The sequence below is a fragment of the Drosophila rhopaloa genome, unplaced genomic scaffold (assembly GCF_018152115.1).
Source record: "Drosophila rhopaloa isolate 14029-0021.01 unplaced genomic scaffold, ASM1815211v1 contig_2, whole genome shotgun sequence".
NCBI lineage: Eukaryota > Metazoa > Arthropoda > Insecta > Diptera > Drosophilidae > Drosophila > Drosophila rhopaloa.
The window spans coordinates 2,838,251-2,864,903 of record NW_025335083.1 but is presented as its reverse complement, the minus strand read 5'-3'; the positions used below and the strand labels follow the sequence as shown (position 1 = coordinate 2,864,903).

The following is a 26,653-nucleotide window of genomic DNA, read 5'->3' as shown; positions in this document are numbered from 1 at the left end:
TTTTTGGACATTCTAAAAACTATTGTGTTCAGGACCCTGTTTGTGGTAAATGTAGTGGTTCTCATGTTACTGGTTCCACACTCTGTGTAAGCGATACATGCTTGTGCGTAAACTGTGGCGGTAACCACGTCTCGACAGATAAAGATTGCCCGGTCAGATTAGAAAAAATAAAAAACAAAAGCCGAGGCCTAGACTCCCGGTAACAAATGATCCAGGACGCGTATCGCGTGGATTCATACCAGCTCAGGCATTAAGAACGAATATATCGTATGCTGATATAGCTCGACCCAAGGATATGCAAGCAAGGACTGGCTCAACCTCGCAGAGTGACGCAAGCTCTCCTTCAGACCCTAGGCTCACCCTTAAATTCACAGCGTTAGATAATGCCATCCGCGACATTAATAGCAAACTCGACACTCTGTTTAAGCTAATGCAGGAAAATGCAGAGTCCAACAAGGCTTTCAGAGAGCTGGTTCACGTTCTAATTGCGCGATTGCCGAAATGATTCAATCAGAATTAAATATCGGATTGTGGAACGCTCGTGGATTAGTCAGAGTATCTGAAGAGCTTCGAATATTCCTCAGCGATCATAACATAGATGTAATGCTTGCCACAGAAACTCACATGCGCGATGGTCAGCGCATCTACTTGCCAGGCTATCTTATATACCATGCTTATCACCCTAGTGGCAACAGCAAAGGTGGCTCTGCAGTCATTATAAAGGATTCCCTAAGCCATAATCCCTTGCCCGCCGCCTCTAGCAATGACAGGCAGATAGCGAGCATTCAATTACAGACTGCAGACGGAAATGTAACATTAGCAGCTATATATCTACCTCCAGCAGAAAGATGGATCCAATCAGAATTTGAGTCCTTGCTGGCCGGACTTGGAAGCAAATTTATTGCTGGCGGTGACTATAATGCCAAACATGCATGGTGGGGAAACTCAAGAGCCTGTAGAAGGGGTAAACAGTTGCAAGATGTCATTGCAAATGGGCATTACCAAGTACTTGCCACAGGTGAACCCACTTTTTACTCATACAACCCCCTGATAACACCGACAGCGCTTGATTTTTTCATAATCAACGGATACGCTATAAACAGGCTAGAAGTAAAAACACTCCATGAACTCTCCTCGGACCACACTCCAATCCTGGCCAGATTGCATGCCACACCAGTGAAAAAACCACAGCGCACGCAACTCCTTCCCAGAGGTGCTAATACAAATGCATTCAAAGCCTACCTAGAGCAGCTGAGCGAGGTTAACATAGAAGCCCAGGAACCGTCTGACATTGACAATGCCATCAGCCTTTTCATGCGCATGATAAACCAGGCTGCTGAGATAGCTGCACCTGGGAATCGCCAAAATACAGAGACCTCTAGACATCTCCAGCTACCACACAGAATTGCGGCACTTCTCAACCTAAAGCGAAGAGTAAGAAGAGAATATGCAAGAACGGGAGACGCTCGAATGCATCAGATACATAAACGGCTTGCTAACTGTCTAAGCAAGGCGCTCGCCCGAAGAAAACAAGAATCTATTGACAGCTTTTTGGAGAATCTGGGCACAGACGCTAGTTCCAACTACTCGTTGTGGCGTATCACAAAACGGTACAAGGCTCAGCCCACCCCAAAGTCAGCAATTAAGAATCCCTCAGGTGGCTGGTGCCGTACGAGCCTAGAGAAAGCTGAAGCGTTCGCTAACAACCTCGAGCAACGTTTCAAGCCTTACGACTATTCACCTGAAAGCATACGTCGACAAGTTGATGAGTTTCTAGAATCTCCATTTCAAATGAGCCTGCCTGCTAGCCCTGTCACACTGACAGAGGTTAAAGACCTTGTAGCTAAACTTTCACCGAAGAAAACTCCCGGTGAAGACCTGCTCGACAACAGAACGATTCGACTTTTACCGGATCAAGCCTTGCAATTCCTGGTGTCATTATTCAACAGCATACTAACTCTTGGATACTTCCCGAAAGTTTGGAAATCGGCGAGTATAATCATGATCCCAAAACCAGGTAAATCGCCGACTGACGTGGACTCATACAGGCCCATTAGTCTTCTACCAGGCCTGGGAAAAATCATGGAAAGGCTGATCCTAAATAGGCTGCTCACTTACGAGAATGTCACCAGTGCGATCCCGGAATTTCAGTTCGGCTTTCGTCTTCAACATGGAACTCCTGAGCAATTGCACAGAGTTGTCAATTTTGCTTTAGAAGCCCTAGAGAAGCAGGAGTATGCAGTTGCTGCCTTCCTTGACATCCAGCAGGCCTTTGACAGAGTGTGGCACCCTGGGCTCCTGTACAAAGCCAAAAGTCTTTTTACGCCACAGCTGTTCCAGCTCGTGAAAAGCTTCCTGGAAGAACGCACTTTCCACGTATCTGCTGATGGGTACAAGTCGTCAACCAAACCGATCTCTGCCGGAGTTCCCCAAGGTAGCGTCCTCAGCCCTACTCTCTACAGTATTTATGCTTCAGATATGCCTACACAATCTCCAATCACTGAAGTTGCTGAACAAAACGTGCTAATTGCGACCTACGCCGATGACACTGCTGTCCTGACAAAAAGCAAAAGTATATTGGCTGCCACATTTGCATTGCAACAATATCTGGACGCATTTCACCAATGGGCCATGAACTGGAACATTCGAGTAAACGCAGACAAATGTGCCAATGTAACGTTCACCAATTGTCGAAGTAGCTGCCCTGGAGTCAGCCTCAACGGAAGTCCAATCAGAGCCCTTCCTGCATACAAGTACCTTGGTGTCACTTTGGACAAAAAACTAACATTTGGCAGGCACATTACTTGTATCCAACACTCTTACAGGACCAAAGTTTCTCGGATGGCTTGGCTTCTCGCACCACGCAACAAACTCGCACTTGGCTGTAAGGTCCAAATTTATAAATCCATATTAGCGCCAACTCTTTTCTATGGACTCCAGGTTTATGGCATCGCTGCAAAAACCAACCTCAACAAAATCCGGGTTCTGCAAGCGAAAACACTTCGAAGGATCTCTGGAGCTCCGTGGTTTATGCGAACCAGTGACATCGAACGTGATCTCAATGTGCCCAAACTTGGAGACAAGCTGCAGGAACTTGCTCGGAAGTACATGGAAAGGTTAAATGAGCACCCCAACAGCCTAGCCAGGAAACTTGGAACTGCTGCCATTAATAACGCTGACCCTCGAACAAGAGTCAAAAGAAGACTAAAGCGACACCACCCTCAAGACCTACCTGACCGGGTTTTGACCTAAACATCATCAATAACAACAACAGCAATATTTCTCCCTAAAATGTCTAGGTTAAATTATTAGTCTTAAGCAACAAAGAAGACCCAATGAAACCGATTATATTAAAGACTGATTAGATTAAGTTGCCAATTGAGTAGCAGTGCGCTAATCAAATAATAAATAAATAATAAATAAAAAATATTTTAGCTCCTTACATACGAGCAAAGTGTCAAATAAATTCAGTTATTGACTAAATTTACTATTGTGATTTTGGCGCTGCGTCACCCTAGCCCAAACAATAAGATATAATATTATAATTTGTATACCCTTGCATAGGGTATTATAATTTCAGTCAAACGATTGCAACGCAGCTTGCAACCTTTTTCTATTCAAATTAATTATTAATTTTTAACTTAAAAAAAAGTTTAAAAAAACTATTTAAGAAATGACAAACGGTAGTCGCCTGTCATGGACAAATTACAGCTTCAAATGTTTGACAAAAAGCATTACATAAAAAAACTCTCTGACTGTCCAGACGCATTTAATTATAGTCATTAGCCATGATAAAGTCGTTTTATAGAATAATGTATTTTTTTTATAGCTACAGGCTGTAAACATTTCGAATGGCCAAAGTAAGCTGCCTTTTGTTATATTTGCCATCCCTTTGAAATCGTGAAATAAGATTGGGGATAATCTTAACTTTTGAAATCATTAATAAGATAAATATATTATTAAGAGGATGTTTTGTACAACCGAAATGTAATAAATAATTCTTTGTTGCGCTTTCAATATTCTTTATTCTTTAAAATTCATCCTGCTTATAGATGGAGCAATAAAATTTTTAAAGCTTAATAGTTAGAATAAAATTTATAACCTTTTATAGAAAGTTTTGCGAGTGGTTCTACTACCCCACGGTTTGTATTTGTCATTTGACTAGTTTGCAAAAAGTTTTTTTAGCTTTCTCTGCAACTTGGTTTCATGTGTTTTGTTATCAACATGTTGACATTCATTCGCGTGGGAATTCAGTTCTCCATCCCACTCTCATTGTTTCTATCTCGCTCTCTGCCCGACTTCCGGCATGATGCAGCCGTGCGTAAGTCGCTTCCGGTTGAAGGCCGAGTGCCCGTTTTATAAAGTGCCACACACACACACTCATACACCCATAGGAGTGCCAGCACGGTCGAATATATTTCACTCGTATCATCCTCATGGCATTTTGCAAAATTTTAAATTTATTGCTTCAATGAAGCGGCAAAACATACATCACACACCCAAATCTACATTCAACAAATCAATAATATGAATTCTTGATTATTTTAAAAGAAATCCCAGCTCAAAATGTAGCAATGCCCAATGATGCCCACATACGGTTGCCGCTGCCGGGAAAAATCAATTGCAGCTGCTGGAAAAGTGTTGCAGGAGGCAATTTGAGGGGACACTTATGTGGCTTTTGCCGTCGCTGCTACGTGCCACTTATCGGTTGGACCACGGCCCATGTTGCACGTAAGCCGTAAACGTTTTTAGAGGCTTTGCGGCGTGGCTGTCTGACTTGGCTGCTGTGTTACGACGCCCATAATGTTTCATTAGTGGTCGGCTCAGTTGTCCTCGACAGCGAATGTCTAGTTTGTATTGCAGGGGGTCTAATAATATGCCTCCTTGAAGAAGGTCCTTCAATTCAATTCTGAACTCTCTAAACAAACGGTCTTAGGTTCACTTAAACATTTACAGCGATAAAGTTGGTAAATGTTTGGAAACCGAAGCGAAGGCAATGGCCTACTGAAATCACTTTTGAAAGTTATTGAATTAAGATTTTGAAAACTGGAAAACTGCTTCCATTGCCTATCGCTATTGAAAACTTGTTTTGCCCAAAATGTTAACTGCAAAAAATTATTTCAAATATAACTTGGTTACTCCCTTTACTCTCTTACTTCAAGACTGGTTCGTTTTTGTCATAAAATCACACAGAATTAGTTATAATAAAAAGAATCTTCTGTCCGTAAATAGGTTAGAACATTTTAACGATATTTCAAGCAACTCGTATTACAAGGCTGCAATTGCCCCAAACTTTATTCCATGTTTGATCTTAACGAGATCCTTTTGGCCCACCCTTTTCAACAGCACTTCAGCAACAAAATATTGCGTACCGTAAAATTAGGCTGGCCTCATTAAACGGGGCAGAGAATGGAGGCAACTCTTGGCTTCTGCCCACCCAGTGCTACGCAAGCGGCAAGGCCATCTCCTCCCCTTTGTTGACTTTGGCGACGAGGCTTGCACATTAGTTTTAATGCATGTTTCATGCGCCATTAGGCTTAATTAGTGGCATTTGCAGCCCCCACCGAGCTCAACTTAAATGGGTTTCAATGTAGCTGGCGAGGTCAAGGGTTGGGTTGGGGTTTCGACCAGACTGCAGACTGCAGACTGCACACTGCAGAGTGACTGCCATTCCGGGCTTAACTGCCTGTCGCGAATGCAATTTTATTATTGTTTTCCGCCCCACGTTGCACAATGTGCAGTGAGCCTTTAACTCCGCTCCTGTTTCATCATTAAGCCCAACGGTCGCCGGAATTCATCAGTCGTGTATTCATTTTAAGCGACGCACACGCACGAGGAAGAAAAATTAAGATTTAATTAAGAAAAATAATGAATGTGTTCGGCTCTGGACAACCAGTACAACCAAGCCAGCACGGGCTTAAAGTGGCACCAAATAAATTGTCTCTTATGGCACGGCATGCGGCAATGGCATTTCCATCTCGACAGCAGGCTCTGCTCCCATTAGAAATTGTGCCTCACATCGCAAGCAACAAAGCCGAATGCCACATTTAGCTAACATCAGTTGATTTGTCTCGAGATTGAAGTGCTTTTTAGGCAGTGATGCGACCAAGGCCAGACCAATTTAGTTTGCTTAGGTTGAAAGGGACTAGGAAGTCTGCATAAGAAATTAGTTGTTGCACGGAAATCTCTTGAGGTTTAATAAGAAAATTTTAGATCTTTTAAATACTTTATTCCCTATTCCCTTTTTTTTTTGTATTTTGGATTTCCAAACAAATTATGGTTTAATAAAAAATGAGTGGTGCTAAAGCTATTTTTAGTAGTCTTTCTTTTGTCTTGTTTCAGCTGATTGGGAGAGCATCTCTGTTCATTTTGGCCGAATGGCGCCAAAAACTTTATGACCACCACAGGACGCGTCGGCTTACGGCCCATAAATAGGCAGCTAGTGGCTGGCCCGTTGAAGCGAACAAAATGTTCGACATGTTTGGCCGGGCAGCAGCAGAATCACAGAGCGGGAATATAAATAAATTTGGCAGAAGACAACCGAAAGTGGCCCCCAGAAACGAGACTAGTTAACTTGGAAAGAAGTGGCAGTGAACGAAGATTGTCGAATTGTAAAGCGGGCCATAAAGGCCAAATTAGAAGGCAAGTCAGCCAAAGTAAATAAACCAATAAAGACGACGGCGACGACGACAAATGACAAGGAATAAGAGACCAGTACATGTCCATGCCACTGTCTTCCCATTTCGCTCCGTATTCGCTTTTTTCAATTTTTCTTCTTTAAGGCAATTTCAGGGCAAATTTATAGGCCACATTTTCAAAGAACATTTTTCACCTTGCAAAAGTCGAGACCGCGAAAAAAACAAATTACATGAAGCTTGTGAAAAGCAAACGCATCCAAAAAATTATCAAAACAAACACGACCGCATCCAAATTGCTAAAACCGGGATGAAAATATTTTAAATAATAAACAAATGAGAAAACAGGAGACAATAAAGATGAGCCGAAATATTCAAAGGTAGAACGACACAGGCCCGAAAGCAAAAGTTCATCAATATCAATAAACAAAATGCATTGGTTCGATTCCAGATAATTAAACAATTTTATTTAACCAATTTATGTGGGAACGTGCTGATGACCTGGGGATAATCGAACGAAAGGTCATGCTTTTGTTCCACTCTATCCGAAATTTGGTTTCTTTAATTAGGAGATTTACAACTCAACAATCGCACGGTCGACTTGTTAAAAATTGTATTTGTTTTCAAAGTAATCTATAGATTAATTGGGTATAAATAAATAAAGGTGGGAAAATTACGACTAATCGAGATTGAATCTGTTTAATTTCGATTTACTCAGTAATAAATAGGTTTTTGTAAACAGGAAATATACAGAAAAAACATGCATTGAATAAAAACAAAATATAATACTCTTAGTTTTCCTGTTTTTTAAGTATGAAAATAAGTTCCCTGCTTTATTTATAGGATTTTATGATTCGAAAGAATAAGTCGTCTTATAAACCATATTTTTCTCCATTTACCCCACCCATGCAATATATAAGAATCCAACAACATTACCCCTACCCACACCACACCTCACGTAGGAAAAACTACTATAAATAACAAGAGAATGTTTTGATTATTGCGGCAAAAAGCTTTTAATGTACAACCTGGCGTATACACAATATTTTACATTAAGCCAACAAACAAAGCCTCAGAACGGAGAGACTGCAAATGGAGGCGAATGCAAAGATTCCCTGTCGCTTGACTTTTTGGGTGTGTCAGATGGTGATGGAAATGATTTTGGCATCTATTTCTGAGGTCAGCCAAAAAACGTTTCTTGTGTTTTGACGGATTGACAGACATCGGAGGTATTGGGGGAATCAAGTGCCACAAAAGCGACTTAGCGGACTGAGCGTTAGTGGCAATGACAAGAATCATCCGCAATTTAATTGAAATAAAAATTTAAATTTTCTTATTGTAGTCAAAACAATAACAAAGTCTTTTGATTAAATACGATTATGTACTCACGAGGGAACACTAACTGTGAGGTCTATTAATTAGAACACAGATGAAAATTGTTTTTAGAAAAACTGAAAAATAAAAAGCTATTATCATATTAAAAAAAAATGTATGCGTCTATTTTCTATTATTGTTGTCTTAGCAAATAAAAAACTTAAAAACCGTTTTTATACCTTTCTTGTAATAGAGCGAACAAATAAAAAATATATATATAAGCACAAAATGCTTTTCAATTGCTGGCAGATTTAGCTGATAATATATTAACTTCACCACGCATTCATATATAAACATACAGACATGGGAAATATAATTTCGATTTCAATTGAAAATACGCCATTAGTTGGCTATTCACCAATTCAATTTCAAATGAACGAAGACGCTCCACTGATTGATGTTTATGGAGCGTAATTTGTTCTGGCCGCTGGGAAATATCTTACATGAGCATATATATCGAAAATCTGGACAAGGTGAACAGATTGATTGCCAGCGAGTGAGTAATGGTTGCGAATAAATGTCTTAATTCAAAGTGTGTGAACAACAATGTTCAAGATTATACAACAAAAGAACTTTGAACTTTGATCTAAAAATGTTGTATACGTAGTAATACAATAAAGGAATCATCTAGCTATTATAAAATATTTGATAATACTCATACATTTTAAAAGACTATAATTTGTATCTATTGGAAATAATATTTTAAATTTTTTTTTGTTTTCTTCAAACCAGTTTGAAAATTGACAAATAAAACAATATACCGCAGATTCTTGAATTTTCAGAATAACTTAAGACGTCATAAATATAAAGTTTTATCTTATAGCAAGTTGCACAACTCCGAAACCCTCGATTGCAGTTGATACCTACTATAAATAATAATAATTTTCCCATTTCTAAACGAACTACAGAAAGCGCCTAAATAAGCAAGCCACACAAACTCGTTTCGTTCAAGAATTCAATGCAATGGGAACGATGCAGAGGTAAAATCGACATCGCAAACTATTTGAATGGCTCTTTAGCAAATGAAATGAGGCATTGAAACTTTTGCCAATGTCCCCGCCGCATGCGATGCATTGCAGCAGAGCCGGCTTAATATGGCCATAGTGCCACCACACATTCTCGGCACTGCAGCCACAATTTTCAGTTGCAATAGCAATTGATTGATAATCATTTTTTTCCAATTTCTGTTGTTCGTTTCTTATGAATTATTCATAGCTTGCATTCCGAGTTGGCTTAAAATGACCGGAAAATTGCATTATAGACATGCTGGTGGCGGAGCAAAGGTAGAAATGACAGGCAGCCCGGATGCATTCCACTCGAACATGTCATTGGTGCATTAAGGTCGCCCTGGCCATGTCAGCTCTGTCCTGTCTGCTGTTGGCCAGCGGCAACGGAACATAAAATATACATGCCATGGCCGGCCATGCCACACAGTGCGGAATAGTGTCACGAGAACTGTTAAAAAGCGCTTCACCAACTTTCACAATCAGCAAACATGACAAAAACTGTATGTTCCCAAGCCCCCAGCCCCATTGTTCGTCCCGCCCCCATTGGAACAGAAAACAAAAACAAGTGTCAAATACAAATTCAACAAAAAAGAAAATGGCAAAAACTTGCTGCATAAGTTTTTAGATGAGGAATGGTTGGCTGTCCAGTTAGAAAACACAAAATGCTGTTGGGCTAAAAGAATAAACAATAGTGAAAATGTCTCGTACACAATAGTAGAAGCGCATGTGCACTTATGTTAAAACTGTTTTGTATTTGATTTTGATAATAGACTTTTATAATATCTTATCATTGGGAAATCATTATTGTCATCATCGAAACTTTTTTGAGTGCTTTTATCCACATAGAATTTATTTAAAGACGAATTACCGAGTTTTATCAGTACTCGACTTCGACTATCTTGGACATATTTTATCTTGAAATTTAACTTTAATTTTCGTATGTCTAATTAATTCCACTGAACAAATATTTTAAACAGAGAAGATTAGTTGTTTTTATAAAATAAGCTTGGAGAAGTTTTCCATTATCAACCATATTTGTTTTTTACTTCAAACATTAATGTATTACAAACTTAAGTTTATTTATGGATGAGTTTTAACCAAATATTCCATCCTTGAAATATTATTCTCCAAACTAACAGTGCAGGCCAATAATATAATTCTATCTACACCATGACATCGCACAAATGATACTTGTTCGCCAATAAAGAAAAATACGCTTTATAAGCCAACTATAATGCCCATTTAAAGAGTATGCGGGGTATGAAATTGCTGCTGAAATGGAATTTTTACTGCATGGACATGAGTCAGCGACAGAATGCATGGCATGCGTTGAGGCGCAAATGACAATGAAAAGTGTTTTGTGCCCGTGTGTATGGGTGGGTGTGTGTGTGTGTGTGGGGGTGTGGGTGCGAGTGTGTGCTCGCAGTGCGAGACTTGCGTGAGCTAAACGCAAATAATGAAAGTGGATGGGCTGCACCAAGAGACAGAGAGAGCCCGAAACGTGAGATGGAAGCAGTCAACAAGCGAGCGCAAAGTGAAAGTGGAAAGTGCACTCAACACGAAGTGCATCAGTGTGAGACCGTTGCACTATGGGAAAAGTTACACATTTTGGCATTAATTAATAACTTAAAATAAAGCAAATATTTGTTTTGTTTCTTTAACTAAGTTTTAAGTAAGAAACTAATAATAGAAGTGCTTCCGCCTTTTTTAAAGAATTTCCTATATACACATATATTTTATATTTTTTTTACTTTAAATAGAAAAACCAATAAATTTAAAAAAAAAATACGCGTGTGTTTATGTCCCATAAAGTTTTAGACCAAATACTGGAAATATGTTTTTTTCTTTAAAAAAGAGTAATTTCATAAGTTATTACATAACTTTTTACGAACACTTTATCGTAACTGACTTACACCAGTAAAAAAAATGAGAGTTTTAAAACTATAGGTCGTGGAACAACAAGGGCTACTTTAGAGAAAATGCGAAAGTATTGATTGCTCTGCTGGACTCTGTTTGCACAACTCAATTTAACAAGCACATACCACAAGGTATAATATATTTCAATATTTTATTATTCTATGTATCTATTTAAGGACACCAACAGATGTCTTAAACTGCTGATAACTTAACATAAAATATTTATATTTATTATTATTTTTATAATATCTTAACGAGTTTTAGGAAATGTGTTTGACTAGAAAAAGTAATATAGTGCACAACAGTGAAAAAATTGTCAGCTGGCAAATATCGAAATACCTCGAAGAGCAACATGGCAAACAGTATTTTTGTTTGTTTTATACACTAAGAAACACCGCAATCAGAATTAGTTTTCAAGATATTCTGCTTTAAAAGGATAAATTAGCTAAAAATTGTGTGTTTTCTTAAGAACCTAAAAGCGGTCAACTTTGAAGCGATTTTAAGGGATTTAAAAAATCGGTTCTAGGAGCATATGAAAAATTTGGTGTTTGCAAGTGTTTGCCACAATTTACGACACTGTGCTACATCAGTCTGGTGCGGCAGTGAGTAGTACTCATGATGCATAGCCAAAGGGAGCTGGCGCTCAAGATAAATAGCTGTGGGTGCCAGAAAAACAAATCTCAACACCGCCTTCACTGCCTTCGTTCCCTTAAAACTGAAAATGGCGGGAAACTTTTGCAAAAAATATGTGGTAAACATTCGAAATACTCTGATCTTCCGGTCATAATTATGTTCATTAGTACAAAGGAACAAAAAGTTTTCCTATAGCGCCATTTAACGAAGCGCACCATTTAAATATGAGTTTAAAAAGCCGTTCCCTCACGTTTGCCTTTACAACTCCCCTTTCCGAAACCACTTCTCGCAATTTCTTCTCACACATGGGACGGGATCTCCACGTACTTGGGCCACGTTTTTATTTGCATATCATTTAGTGCTCGTAACGGCTGAGGAATGTTCCCGAGAAAGAACAAAAAAAGGCCTAAGACAAACTACCTGACTGCACAAACGAAGTCACTTATATATAATATAGGTATAAACAGGGAAAAATACGCTGTAATTTAAATACGTTAAAAAAAGCAGAACTCTTAAAGTTAACTTTTTCGATTTTTTACTCTATACTCATGAAATAATATCGTGTTTTTTCTCTGTCTCTTACGCTAGGTTTATTAAGTCAACTCTCAGATATTTTGAGAACTTATAAAAAATAAATATCGACTTTAAGCTTGTTGCAAATATTCCAAGGCTTAATAATAATAAAGATTTTTGGTCTATGGTTAAATTGCAATACCTTTTCTTTTGAAATAGAAACCTGGAATCCAAATTGTTTTCTCTCTCTTTAAATACCTCACATATTCCGAGTGGGGAAAGCAACTCAGTCAGCAATTTGCTTTAATATTAAATAGGTAACGAACCGTAAGAAATATGAACGTGTTATTTAGTTTGATGCGAACGTATTTCGGCCAGAACGTAATGTTAGGAATCATCGGGGAGCCGGAGACCTCAGAGCCGAGTGGGTGGTGGGAGTGGAAAAGTGCCTCCAAGGTTGAATGGACATGGCATTGGGCGGCTTAGTGTTTGAGGTGGTGGGTGGTGCAAACGGGTGGCTTCGAGTTTTGTCCAAGCACAAACTTTTCTCAAGCTTTGATTAAGTTTTCACTCTGTCGGATAAAACTTTTCAGAATCATTTGCCTAGGAAAATATGTTTCCCAGTGAAATCTTATGATTTTGCCAGATTAATTGCTCCATCAGAAAAGTTTCTAGTACATAAACGAAAAATCTCACTCTCTTTGTCAAAGACTTATAATTTACCATTGAAAATTACTAGTTAATTATTTCAAACGTTGAACCAAGAGATGATAAGCTCGTTAGTTTTATAACTTCAACTAAGTGCAAAAATTTGGTGTTTGTTTAATGCGTTAGATAAAAAATATAGAAAATTATTTTTAGTTCATCTCTACAAAGTTCTGATTTATGTGAATGTAGCACAATTTGGTTTAAATTATTCTAAGAGACTGAATATTCCTATCGGACAATTGGACATCTTTATACTGGGAAAATATTTTTTTCTTTTTCTGATACATTAGTCAATCTCGATATTTTTCACATCTTTTTATGAAAAAGTGTTTGCTGAAACTCAAATGGTAAATTAAATTATTAAAATTAAAGTATGGAATATATAGCCAGACATTAGTTTAGAGAGCTGAACAACAAAATGTCATTAGTACATAAATTTTTTGGTTTTCTTCCGCTGTTTTGCAAACTTTTGTGGCCCACCTTGTGCGAGTTTCCCGGCAGAAATGAAAATTGTTGCTTCTTCTGTGTGTGTTTCTTGCGTTTGCAGAGGTGTGCACGCGTATGTGTATTTATACAGGTGTTTCTGTCTGGGAGTGTGTTGGTATATGTGCTGGTGGCAAGGTGAAGCGCTCTGGCGGCAGAGCCATTCAAATTTAAATACAAATGTTGCACGTGCCCTCGAAGGTGTTTCTGTACAATCCTCCCGAAGTGCTATATCTGCACGTGTGTCTGTCTGTTTGTGCGGTGGTGGGTGGGCTCATTTCGGTGATTGCGCGGCTATGGTTTAATAAAGCAGCACCAAGACGACGTAGAGGAGGACAATTATGTGGAATTTCATGAAGAAACGGCAGCCATTCCGGAGAGTTCGTATAATAAAGCAACTTACGGGCATAATTGGCAACCGCAGCCAGATATAAAAAAGTGGGAGTACAAAAAACATAGCATAAGTAAAATGCGTTCAAAAACTTAAAAATGAAATGAAGTGTAAAGCGAAAGCGGCGACATTGCCCGCATAAAATCCAAACTTGGCCAGGTTTTGCAGGTGTAAGCGAGAGTGTATTTAATTGTTGCCGGTGTGTTTGTTTAGCTTAATTAAAATGCCCATCGCAAACACCAAAGTGTGCTTCGCCCAGGCCACAAAAATGAAGTATATATATATATATACCATTACTCCCACAAATAAATATTTATATGTTTTTTCCAGCCGCATTCCTATCTTCTTTAGTGCCTCTAAATTGCCTGGAGCGGCCCACGTGATAGGTCCTTATGGGAAGTCAACGGCCTGAGAGTGCTCCCAATCGTCATGGAACTTTTGAAAGTTTAATACGTATTTGCTTTAAATTTAAATTAAAATATAATAAGGCTTTATACCTTTAAAGTGACCTATTTAATCTGCTCTTCACATCTGTCTTTTTGTATGTGCAAAGCTTGTTTTTATTCAAATACCTAGGCGATGTATGATCCCAGTCTTTATTAATTTAACTTAGCTTCTAAATATCACATTAACAACACCAAGCTATTGAGTTAGAAGAAATGCGTAGTTAAACAGTAATATTACTCACACCATTGAAATCTAATTATACGGATGTAAATGCATTTAATTTGTTGTGTCAAGAGTGTTACTGTTTTGATAATGCTTTGCTAATATATAATATATATAATATATAAGCGACTCTGATTATTACAAATGTCTAAATATATATTCCGCTCTTTTTTATTCAAGGGTAATGCAAATAGATTGCGAAATGTTATGTTTCTATACGTCTAGAAATGTGATATCGCAATATATTTATCATTGAGCAATAATTAAGGCTATTAAAAACTTTAAATTTTTATTGCTAGAAAGTCCAATTCCTTGTCATTTTTGTAGAATTCCTACACAACTATGGAGCAACTCACGACTCTGGAGCATCTCTATCCTACCACCTGCTGCTGCCTGTCCTGGCTCCCGTTGACAGCATCGCTTCCTTTGGTGTTGCTGTTTATGTTGCCGCTGCTGTTTACCCGGTTCTTACAAAGCAAAAAGCAATTTGGTCTGCCAGCGAGCGGGCTTTGGGCCGGCTTTTCTTTGACAGCCTTTTGTGCTGTCTGTCTGCTGGATGTCCTGCTCCTTCTGTATCTTCCCTTCGCCACAAACAAGCCATTTTATGCTGTGTCCGTTGCTGTTGTTGTTGCACCGCGCTGTTGACACCCCGCTGGCTTGCCACTTCAATTTCCCAACGACAGCAGCACCAAGAGCAGCAAAAAAGTTACCCAGATACTCTCACCTGCCTAATGGTCTGTGCTGGATGTTATAACCGGACATTGCCGACCATAACTCTAATGGACACGGGACGAGGCAGGGGACGGAATTCCCTTTTCATTCATTTTTTTAGTACATAATCTAAGCTATTAAAATTCAGTGCTGAGGATGACAGTGCGTATACGTAATGCGGCGAGATTGTCCAAAATTGGGTATTCAAAAGGGCGGCCAGTAATTGCCGGGCTTTGCCGCAAACGAAAATTGGGAGAAAAAAAATAGGGTACCTTTTTTTAGTTTTGAGGAATTTTGTGAGCCAGAATTTTAAATTTAGCCCCTCTGTTGCCAAGTTAATCCTTTTGTCTACACTGGAATTTCTTAAGATTAAGCTTCCTCAGAGGCCGCAGAAACCGCATTCATCATCCATCATCCATCATCGGACAGCTGAACCATTCGCTCCATAAACTACATAGCATTCTGCTAATGATTGTGTGCCAGAAGTCTTCGCCTCATCCTTAACCATGGTGAAAAACGTTTTGCTGGCGGCGAGCGTTTCACACCAACTCAGAAAACATAATATTTTTGAAGCGTGTGTGCGTGCCGGCGGCCTTGGTGGAAAACTTGTTTCGAACATAGCATAGTTTTCAGCGCTGCGAGACGCACCCAAAGTCGCACATTAATTAAAGCGGCGAACAAACACGAGGCGGGACGTCGGACTCAGGGCCATCAATCAAAATGACAAAATAAAATGCTTGTTCGCCCGCTTGAAGGGCGGTGCTCTGCAGATAATAATGTGCATTGACAAAGCCTCGTCAAGTATGCAAAGGCATTCGGATTCGACTGTTTGCAGCTGTCGAAAATGAAGAGACCATAAAATGTTGTAGCAGGCAGGGACAAGGCGAATGAAATTTATTGCCCTGTTGTGATAAACGTGACGCGCCATGCCAAGGGCCACGCCCTCCGAAAGGAGCAGGACATTTTACAAGTGCCTGTTACATTTGATTTGTGTGTGTGTCCGCCAGGAAAAAGGAGGCATTTTCGGCATGCGAACAGCTGACAACAGGTTAATGCGAACCAAGCGGCTGCGGGAAGTGGCTTTTTGTATTATTAGGCCAGATTGATGATCTCTAATGGCTGAACTTGGGCACAAGTTGCTCAAATTAAGTTGTTAGTCAAAATTGCACAAACTAAGATAAATATCTACTCAGAAATTAGTTAAGGTCTTGCCAAATTTTTGACTCATAAATTTCTGTTTGTATATCGTATTTTCTTATTAAATTTCTCATTTCAAATGTTACATTCCCAACCTTTTTCCTAAACAATTTAGGCATGGAAATCTAATTGTAAATTGGAATGCGAAATCGAATTGAATTACCAAAAATATTTGAATCTTACAGGAATTCTAAATTGAAAGTTTAAAATATTAATTTTTGGTTTTTGTTTTGTTGAAAAGCAGAATTTAATTGAATTACCTTAATTTATACGGAATTCAAAAGGAATTTTGAATTAGCAAATTTAAATTCTATTTCATTTTCCTTAAATCGGCAGTGGATACTTAGGTAGCTCCTTTTATTATTTATATCTACCTGGAGGTTGAAGCCAAAGCCAAAGTTCAAATGCAAGTAAAAGCCCTAACCGGATAACTGATAACCTAGAAAAGCTGACAGGACAGAGGAAAAAGTTTATGTTCAAGGTTCAATCAACTTTGCCGGAATATTTGCTGAAATTCATGTCCAACCTGGCGTATGCTCGACATTGGCCCTCACCATGTTTCATTTCGTCCACCCGCCGCGTCCCGCCAATCGCTTTAGTAGCTTGTTTTGACATTTTTCCTTCTCGCTTTTTTCGGCTTTGTTTTCCCCATTTTTCGGACCGCGTTTTTGCCCTGGATTTTCATACCTTTGCGCCTTTTTGCAGCTGGTGCCCAAAATAAGCCTAAGAGGTAGAACATTTACGCGAAAAAAGGAAAATTGCGCGAGTGCTCCACCAACTGCATTTGCATTCTTTTTTCATGATTTTTTGTTATATTTTGGTGGTTCTTTTTCCATTGCGCTGCCAAAGCCAAAAAAGCCAGTTGGCTAGTTTGAAGGCTTAGATAAGGACTCTTGGAAATTAATGCGCGATTTCTGTCTCTCAATGGGCATCTGTTTTTGGCAGCCAACTTAACTTTACGATAAAGATCAGTTTGTCTGTGTGCTTATATTTAACCTCACGTTTTTGGGAAAGAAAACGCATAAAGAGAAAACAAATTATCACGGACATACGGGGCGTATGCTTTACGTGAATGTGGCTCCTCTTTCAAGCGGCCATAATCGTAAAATAAAAATTTCGTGCACAGGAGCAGAAGGTGACCAGGACTTTGGCTTAGCATACCCCAATTCCATTGAGCATATTAGTTAGAAATTCCAATACCTTGTTAATGGAAAAACAAAAGACTTTTCCATTTTTAAAAGCTAAATATTAGCTCTCTGTCGAGCTTAACCTCCCTCGACAAAGCCCCCGATAATATCCTGCGGCAAAAAGCCATTGAAGAATGGTCAAAGTTCAAAGAGCGCGGAATTCGATGGGAAATGAAAATAAATATAAAATTAACAGCAAAAGTAGAGGGAGGTTCACGCGCAGGTCGGCATGCAAACGCGTTTAAATAAGAAATTCAATTTGGTGGAGCGGAAACAGGCAAAGGGAAAAAAGGCATGCCGCAAAATTTCGGTCGGTGAAAAATGTGTGTCTGTGAGTGAGTGGAAGTCTGAACTGGGGGCAACGTTTTAAAGTGTTTCGCTTTAATGGAGGAATTCCCCTGTTCGGGTTACAGCCATCAGAAATAACGGGCCTTTCTCAGGACTCACCACAATGCGCCTGACACGTGTCATTTTGCGGTAATCGCCCAGCTTGAGGCCTGGCAGCCGAACAATTTCCCGGGACTTGGATGAAGTGCGCGGCAAGGAAATCAAGACCGGCGGCAGGAGCAAAAGTTTTTATGCCCTTCTGATTGCCGCCTGTCAGTTGCAGTTTGTATCTCACAATTAGCGACGGCAAATGCTAAACTTCAGCACAGCAGGACACTTTCGAGTTTCTCTCCAAAAACCACAACACTTAGCTAACCGAACTTTATTTTTGAATCACGGTTAGAGTTTCACCTGCGAAAAGTTCATTGCAATTTGTAAATGTCCTTTATTGGATATAAACGTTATCCTAGGAGAATTTTTGAGATTTTCGACTTCTTCTTTGCTCGTTTGTATTTTTTCACTGCGTTCCTTTGGGTTCACTGCTGCGCCAAAAGCCTCAAATGAAACTGAACGCTGCCTGAGATTAGCAGGCAGATGAAATACCCCTGGAAATTCGTGTGGCCAGGCCAAGAGCAACACTAAAACTGCGGCAAAGAGCGCAACTGCTGCTCTCCGTCTCTCTTGGCCGTCTCTCGTGCTCTCGGCGCCACTCTCACGCGGCACCCACTGCGTATACGTAACGTCACGACACAAACCAGCTGCGGTTACAGTGGTATCAGAAGTGGCTAGAAATATAAATATTTTTCCTGCCCTTACTTAGCTGTAAAAGAAAACAAATCGGTTATGCGAGAAAGTTATAAACGTTATGTCACTTAGTTAAAAGTAAATAATATTTTATTTCAACAAATCCTGAAGTATACAAAAAAATTGTGCATCTTTGGTATGCCCATTTTAAAAACTGTGTTCCCTTTTCAACGAACCTCAGCCCACTGCTTACATATTTTCAGGACGTATATCAATTTCTGCCAGTGTATGAGAAATGACAAGAGAGGGGTTTTTCTTTAACGTGGAGAACGCGTTCAGAGAGTGCTCCCTTTTTGCTAAATAAAAGTTTTATTTTCCCAAACAAATTGAAGAAGCAAGAAAGTAAGGCACGCGGGCAGCCTGGAACATGGAGTTCGGGAGCGGGAGAGCGGAAAGGATTTGGCTGGAGTGGAAGTTTTGCTGGAAGAGGGGGAGGGGGAGGGGGCGGAGGATAAGTGTGAGCGCTTGCTTATCTGTTTGTTTTGTTATATTTTCTGTGTATTTCACCGTTTCTTTGTGTGTTCTTGGAGCAGAGCGAAACAGGCTAAAGTCAAAAAATTCAAAAATCAAGCACTGCAAACTTGTTGATGAAAAGCCCGGGTCTGTGTGTGTGTGTGAGAGCGGAAAACTCTCAGCTCCTCTTTAAAACCAGGAGAGATAGTTTCCGTGTGGATGTGTGCGTCTTCGTGTGGGCTTGGCTTTGGTTCAGCGCAGTAAGGTGGGCTATTTACATATGCCAAGAAACAACATGTTGATTTTACACGTGTTCAACTGGGGCACACAAATGCACATGTTCACTATCCAAGCGAAGGATTGCTTTTGCTGCTGTCTAGGAACTCCTCACGTGTGTAATTCAAAAGCGTAATTAAATAACTGCACGCTAATTGCAATTAAATTGCATAACGAGGGAGGGCGGAGATCAGAATCAGCAAATGATTGCTCTTTGCCCCATTTTTTGTTACCGGAAATTGTTTTTCCCCTTTTCCGCAATGGGAGCACGGATTTGATCGTTTTAGGGTTGCTTTCAGGAGTCAGGACTAATTTTACACATTTTGCCTGTTGGGAACGATTGAGCTAAAGAGTTTCCAAAAGTTTAGGGGAATTTTTTGAGTTAAGTTGGGGCAAAGTAACACAGAATTGTGAGACTAACTAACTTGAGACAGCTGCAAAGAAGTTAGCTTATTTTTTCCAAGCGGCTTTCCACACACCAAAAAATATATTAAAGCGTCCTATCCGGCCCGTTCCGACTTATAAATTACCTACAATAGACAGAAGACCTTCAGGAAAGTCTTCTTTACTTCGTTGCAAACTTTTGACTAAAATTATAAAACCCTCAGCAAGGACATACACTTTTTTACAAAACTTTTTGTTATGGTATAAATAAACTGTAATATTCAAAATTTTACTAATAATATATTTAAAGTTTGCTGTACAAAAACTTTACTAAAATTTCAAATTGAATTTCTAAGCCTATTAACAATCTTTAAAATAAGAGAAAGTTAGAATATTGAAAGAAATACTATAAGCTTAAGCTTCCAAAATCGATTTTTTAGAGGACTTTTTTGGGAAGGAAAGGAATATTCAATTGAAACGAAACTTTCAGGATTTATTGTTATATATTTTAATAGTCTCCTCAAACTTTTTCATTAAATTATATGTCAAATTATGCCTGGTACAAGCATTTTACCTAGGCGCCTCGAGTGTGTATGTGTCGATCAGAAAAAAAAATCCAAAAAATGTCATTTTTTTAATAGTTTAGCTTCTAGTTAAGGTTTTATAGGATCAACTAGAAGAGAATTTAAAACCGAATCCAATAATCTCGTTTCGAATTTTTCCCCCTTAAGGTGATTCAAACCAAAGCCACAACAGTATATTCCGGCATCGATTAAGCCTCAAATAAAATTCTGCGTGTTTTCAGTGCTTTATTCATTTTTGTTTTTTTTCTTTTTAACTTGAAAGTTACCCGCAATAATATTGCTGCTGCCCTGGCTGTTTTGCTGTTGTCTTTTGCTTGGACCGACAGTTCCGGTGAAGGAGCCGCCGTAGCGTGTCCAAGTGGCCCGGAAGGGGATTTCCCAGTCCTTTCTGCCACGTGTAATCCTTTCTGCCATATGACCCCGTCGCCATTCCGACGCCCCTCCTTGGCCATTGTTTTGCCTACAACCTTCCTCACATTCTTTTGGTATTTTTAGGCTTCCTTTTTCCATCTGCTCCATTGTTGGGATTCTTGTTTTGTTTGGGCTTTGATTACTTTAAGTTTTGGTTTTCGAATGATTGGCACAGCTCTGAGGAGGCGGCATTGATAGGACTTTGATGAAAACGATATGGGGGGGATTTCAACTGGGATAGTGGGGCTGGAAATTTGCATTTCAACTGGGCTCAGTCTGGAAATCCGATCAACTGCCTGGTTTGGCGAATAATTCATTTCATAACTACAAATTTGGTTTAATTGGCGGAGTTGAGCCGTGAATTGTGGTTGCCCATTCAATTTTAATATTATACTAGATTAGATTCGCCTTTGAAATGTGCATAATAGTTTGGCATAATTTCATAGCGTAGCCACAGAAACTCTGATGCAACTGCATTCGCATGGCCTCAATGATTTGTGCGCAAATGAATCATTGATAAAAGCGGCTTTATGGGGAATGCTTAACGCCATCATCAATTCCCAAAGCACTCGAATGTGTCGTGCAAGCCAAACAACTGTACAATCAACGAAGCAATTACACCCTTTGAAATGGTTTAACATTTGACTATTTTAGTTTGATGCATTAAAATGTCAAAATAGGACCAAGGGTTAAATTCATCAAGGTTTTAATTATTTTTAGCAATGTGCATCAGTGGATTATTATTTTGTTACGGTACTTAAAAAATATTTATTGATAGATTTGACCTTCGTTTGTGTTACTGAAAAGTTGCAGAATAACGTACTATGTTATGCTTTAAATATAACAACTTTAAGCTTACAGTTTGTAAATAAATAAATATTATTACAATTTAAATTGCTTAAATTTCAGTTAATACTTCATTTTAAATGGGATAGAGGTTATTATAAATTGGTTTGAATTTAGAAACGAAGTGGAAATTTCATTTCCGACCCTATTTCCGAACCTATTAGTCATACATTTTTTCAGTTGATTCAGTTGGTGCTTTATGCTTAGTTAGACTGAAATATCATTTTAAATAATTCAAAATAATGACTAGAAATCATGTAACAAATCAGCAAACATAAATTTTGTTTTGTATAGATGGAACCCAGAACCTTTGCCTTCTTTTCCTCGAAAGTTCTTATTCGAGTTTGAGACAAATATGTCGCGCTTAAAATGCTTTCCTTCAATTTAAAAAAAAATTATTATCAAATTCAAAATGTAAGTAACCCTTTTCTTATTTAGATACCAATTAAGTTCACATTTCCCCTTTTAGAGAATTTGTGATCAAATTTATTTCTATTTTCAAAGTGATTTAAAGAATAAAAGTGCTTCGCTTCGGGCATTTCGTTTTCCATCGCGTTTTTCGTTTTTATTACCAAGCTGCAGCACTATTTGCTGACAATTAACATTTTATGCGTCCTATTTTTTCCCGCTTTTATTTCGCCCATTCCAGAACTGACTAACTGCCTAATCAAGAGTTAATCCAGCGGGTCCTCGCCTCTCTCCTTTTGCCAGTGAGGTCATAGTTTTGGCTCTGGACCGACGCATAATAATTAGCTACCAGTGTAATTTGCCTCAATTTATGCGCATACATTCAGTAAAGGACTATGCGCTACGAGCTTTGTTTGTTAAATTTATGCAGAGCATTCTGCGATTATAAATGCTTAAACGATGGAAAAACTCGATGCAATTGTTTGACCAGAATTAGGCATCCGGTCTTAATTGTGGCCGAGGACAATGGATGGACAGGATGGATCTATATCTATATAGAATCTGCTTCTCCTTTTAAAATGACTCGGAAAATGACAACTTGTGTTAAGTGAATGTGGTCTTTCTATTTGCCATTTCAATTGCAAATTAACTTTGCAGTCCAATGTCTGACAATGCCAAGCTCTTTCCCAACATGTGTGCATATAAATGTATATTTGTGCAAAAAAATATATATATACACCACATGGTTGCCACAAAAATAAACCCAACTGCTGCTGCTGTCGAGTGAAAATTGCAATGTTCTTTGCTTCGCTTCCTCCTCCGGAAAATATTTGTTCCCCAACTCCGCAAGTTATTTCAAATTAAAGCTTTTTTGTTTATAGTATTGTGAGGACAGAGCCAAAAGGTAGTTAAATAGGTGTACAAGCAAAATACATTTTTAACAAATTAAACTTTAAATGCCTTTATTTTTAGATTTTCCCACCTTCAGCCAGTTTCCACCTTGATAAATGGAACAAAACAACATAATCCCTGAATTTGAAGCCCTATGCCGGACTAACCGGCTCGAATTCAATGCAAATTGCTTCTGGCAGGGCTTACAGAAATTAAGGGGATTTTTGAACTATGCAAGTTCCTTCACTACACAACAGTTATTTATGTTTGTACGTGCATCAATGTTGCTGCAGCTGCCGCAGCCTGCAACCATTGTGGGAGGCCAAACAAGCCACTGAGTCTTGAAAGTGGGGTGGGAAAGCAAATTTACATAAAGACATAAGCCAGAAAGCCAGGAAACGTGGTCGAGTCACGTTTATTGGCCACAGGCTGGTCACACAAGCAGCACAAATCATGCAAAATTAAATTCAAGAACAGAGGCAAAGGCTGTGCAGCCACCACCCCGCTAAATTTGTGCCAGAACACTTCCACTTGATTACTGATTGAAAGTACATTTTAGTCTCTCACGGAGTGCAAATTTTTCGACTGCCTCCACATCTGTGAATGTTACGCATACGCCATGCTGACCACATGCCCCCTAAGAACCAACTGCGGTTCAAGTGTGTTGGCCAAACAAGAGACCATGTGTCTCCTGGCTTATTGGAACAGGAGCAACATATATGCTGGACAACTGCAAGCACCGCTCGGCAAAATAAAGCAGAGGAGCTAGAAGTTTCCGTGACGTGTGCCGGAGCTCAAAATGAACTGAAATTGCAAAACACTAGCACATGTTTTGGGTTTCAAGAAACAGCAGGAAAATATGCTGATACAGAAGCAAATGATTTCTACGGTTTGTGTTTTCTCAGCATTATAGGTTGCATATGATAGGCTCCACTACACAAAAAAAAAAATAGTTTGTGGCATACTGAACCTATAATAGTTAAGGTAATATTTTTTTTGAAGTAAAATTTATTATTTAATTTATGATTTCTACGCTTATCCCACCGAACTCGGTTTTTATTATATCACTATTTTGAATAAAAACTTTATTTTTGATTATGTTTAGATGTTAAGAAAAAAAGTTAGTTAGTATTAAATTAAATTAATTAAATTAAATCGGACAACAATATCATATAGCTCCCATAGAAACGATGGCAAAATACAGCGCAAAATCAGCATAGCCTCATTGTTTTAGTAACATAGGCATAGAAATCGAAATGTAGTCGATTTGTAATACATTTTTGTATTTATTTGAACGTCATTAAATTATTTTGTGTATTTAAAGCTTTATGAGTAAAAAAAAATGTTTTTTTAACCAAATTTGTAAAGTTAGATAACTGTCAGCTGTGTGTGTATACTTGTTTCATTGCTTTTCTGGAAATCTGCTCTTTTCCACAAAAATGTATTATATTTAAAGACTTCGATCTTAAATCCGTAGAAAAATGCATTTACTTTTAAATGTAATTGTCTACTCTATTATTAACAAGCGCAAATAAACGTGCCATCAGTGTTTAACAGGCACTTTGCGTCGGAATAGAAGTCTTTGTTAAGGGATCAGGTGAACAGGAATCTTAAGTAACTGCATGTTAATTAGTGTAGACAACTACTTACCTGTTATCAGAAGCAAAACCGGCACGTAGCCTCGAATTCAATGTCTTTGTAATATGTTTAGATAAGCTGAACAATAAGTGTAGCTAATAATTAATTGCAAGGCATCGCCAATACATCTTAAGCCTACTAAGTTCCGAAACATTGTCCTTGACTCAAAAGCACGGTGCCTGTTTTGGTTATATTAACATACATATAAGAAAAGGAATTTGAAGTTTGTGTGTATATTTGAATTTTATAATTCTGGGTTGTTAATGTAAAGCCAACAAACGTAACATAGAGAAATCGAAACATTTTTATACCCTTGCAGGGTATTATAATTTCAGTCAAAAGACATTTCCGATCCTATAAAGTATATATATTCTTGATCAACATCACTGGGAGAGTCGATCGAGCCATGTCCGTCTGTCCGTCCGTCCGATTCTATGCAAACTAGTCCCTCAGTTTTGAAGCTATCTGCTTGAAACTTTCCCAAAAGTTGTCTTTCTATTGCTGGTAGTATATAAGTCGGAACGAGCCGGATCGGGCGAATAAATTATATAGCTGCCATATAACTGAACGATTGGAAATGCCATAACTTAGGTGTTTTTTAAATTAGGAAGTTGGGATTTTTTATGAAAATTACGAATGCATCATATAAATAATTTTCGAGAATTTAATTTACAGAATATTCTGTAAGGGTATATCAACTTCGGCTCCGCCCGAAGTTAACTTTCCTTTCTTGTTTAATGTGCAAATATGGGCCACCCAGTTGAATTTAATAATAACCCAACATCTTGGCCACTTAAATGTAGTTAATAGGAAGCATGTAGTAGTTTTACTTTTTAAGTAGTAAGGAAACATAAAATATTGGTAAAGTTTTATGGTAATTCAGCACAATTATAAAAGTGATTTTCTTAGAATGTGCACAGTTTTTATTTATAGTTACTTTCTGATAAGTGTAATAAAAATAATTTTTAAATCGAAAAATGTACTCAAAGGAACATTTATGTTTAATGTGGTGGGAGTTGCAGTTAGAAGCTATTCAAAATTAACCATCACACATTTAAATTAAGATTGCCTTTTTATAGGATAAATATGGAAGATAAATAAATGTATCTTTGACCAAGTTTTAATTATAATTGTTCTTCTTGTTTGACCACATTACGCGTACGCCCCATGGTGTGCTATTCAACTTATTTATGACTTTCTGTTTTGGTTCAGCAAATTTAATTAAAGTTCATTTTACGGCCATTCATCAACAGCGTATGTGAGGGTGTACGTGTACTCATGGATGTGTGAGCATATATGAAATATATGTGCTGACATTGTACACTGCACAATTATGTGGACATTTAAATAATATTCGTTTTTGTTAAGACAAATTACTGTAGATTTTTTTTGGCAGTTACACGGGTGGACCAATCAGTTTCGAAGCTCACTGAAAATTTATTTAAAGGCAAGAAACGAAGCTAACTTCGCTTGGCCGAAGCTTGTTATTCCAATTTTTAAAATGCTCTATTACAATTTTGTATGCTTCTATATTAAGCCAGGAATTCACAAAATTAAATATATGTTTTATATTCCCCGGGGGCGCTACTATTGATTATTAGTAGATTAACAACCAGGCACACTGAGCTCACCCCTAAGGACAAACTCATCGGTGGAACACAGCCAAACAGTAATTACTGCCAAAACTGACTGAACTATCGGTCAAACACACACTGAGACTATTAAAACCCCAATTTACATGTTCGGACCCACCCCTCGCATCTATTAGCTTACCTAAAAACCATTAATAAAAATTTAATATTGTCCTTATTACAAAAATGTCAATCATACATTAAATTTAAACATTTGATGACCATAGTAGCTCTATATTCCAAATTAGGTATTATATTGTGATATTATATTAAGTATTTTAATATATATAAGTCAATTTTAATAAAATAATAACAAAATACATTTATTAAGCTATTTTATAAAGATGACATAAATTTCGGTATGTGTTTAATTCACAAAGCTTTAATTGAGTTCCTATTGAGGTTTCAAGACTGTTTTCTCAAATGAAGCTGATAGTTGGCCGTTTTGGAAGACTAAAGTTTAATTTTTCATTTTCCATTCCTCCAATAGCTTAGAAACCCAAAGAGCCCACCTCTTAACTTGGTCAACCATCATCCAGGCCATGGCGACTCCTCTGATTTTTGTTTGTTGCCTT

The 26,653-nt window shown here is 38.3% G+C and overlaps 1 protein-coding gene across 1 annotated transcript in view; it reads right to left on the bottom strand.

Moving 5' to 3' along the window:
• The window catches only part of LOC108047286, a 43,505-nt gene extending 25,209 nt beyond the window's left edge, over positions 1-18,296 (bottom strand). Inside the window, 1 exon segment of the mRNA XM_017127399.2 lies at positions 17,873-18,296. The gene's annotated coding sequence lies outside the window, so the exon portion shown is untranslated.
• Positions 18,297-26,653: the final 8,357 nt, after the last annotated feature.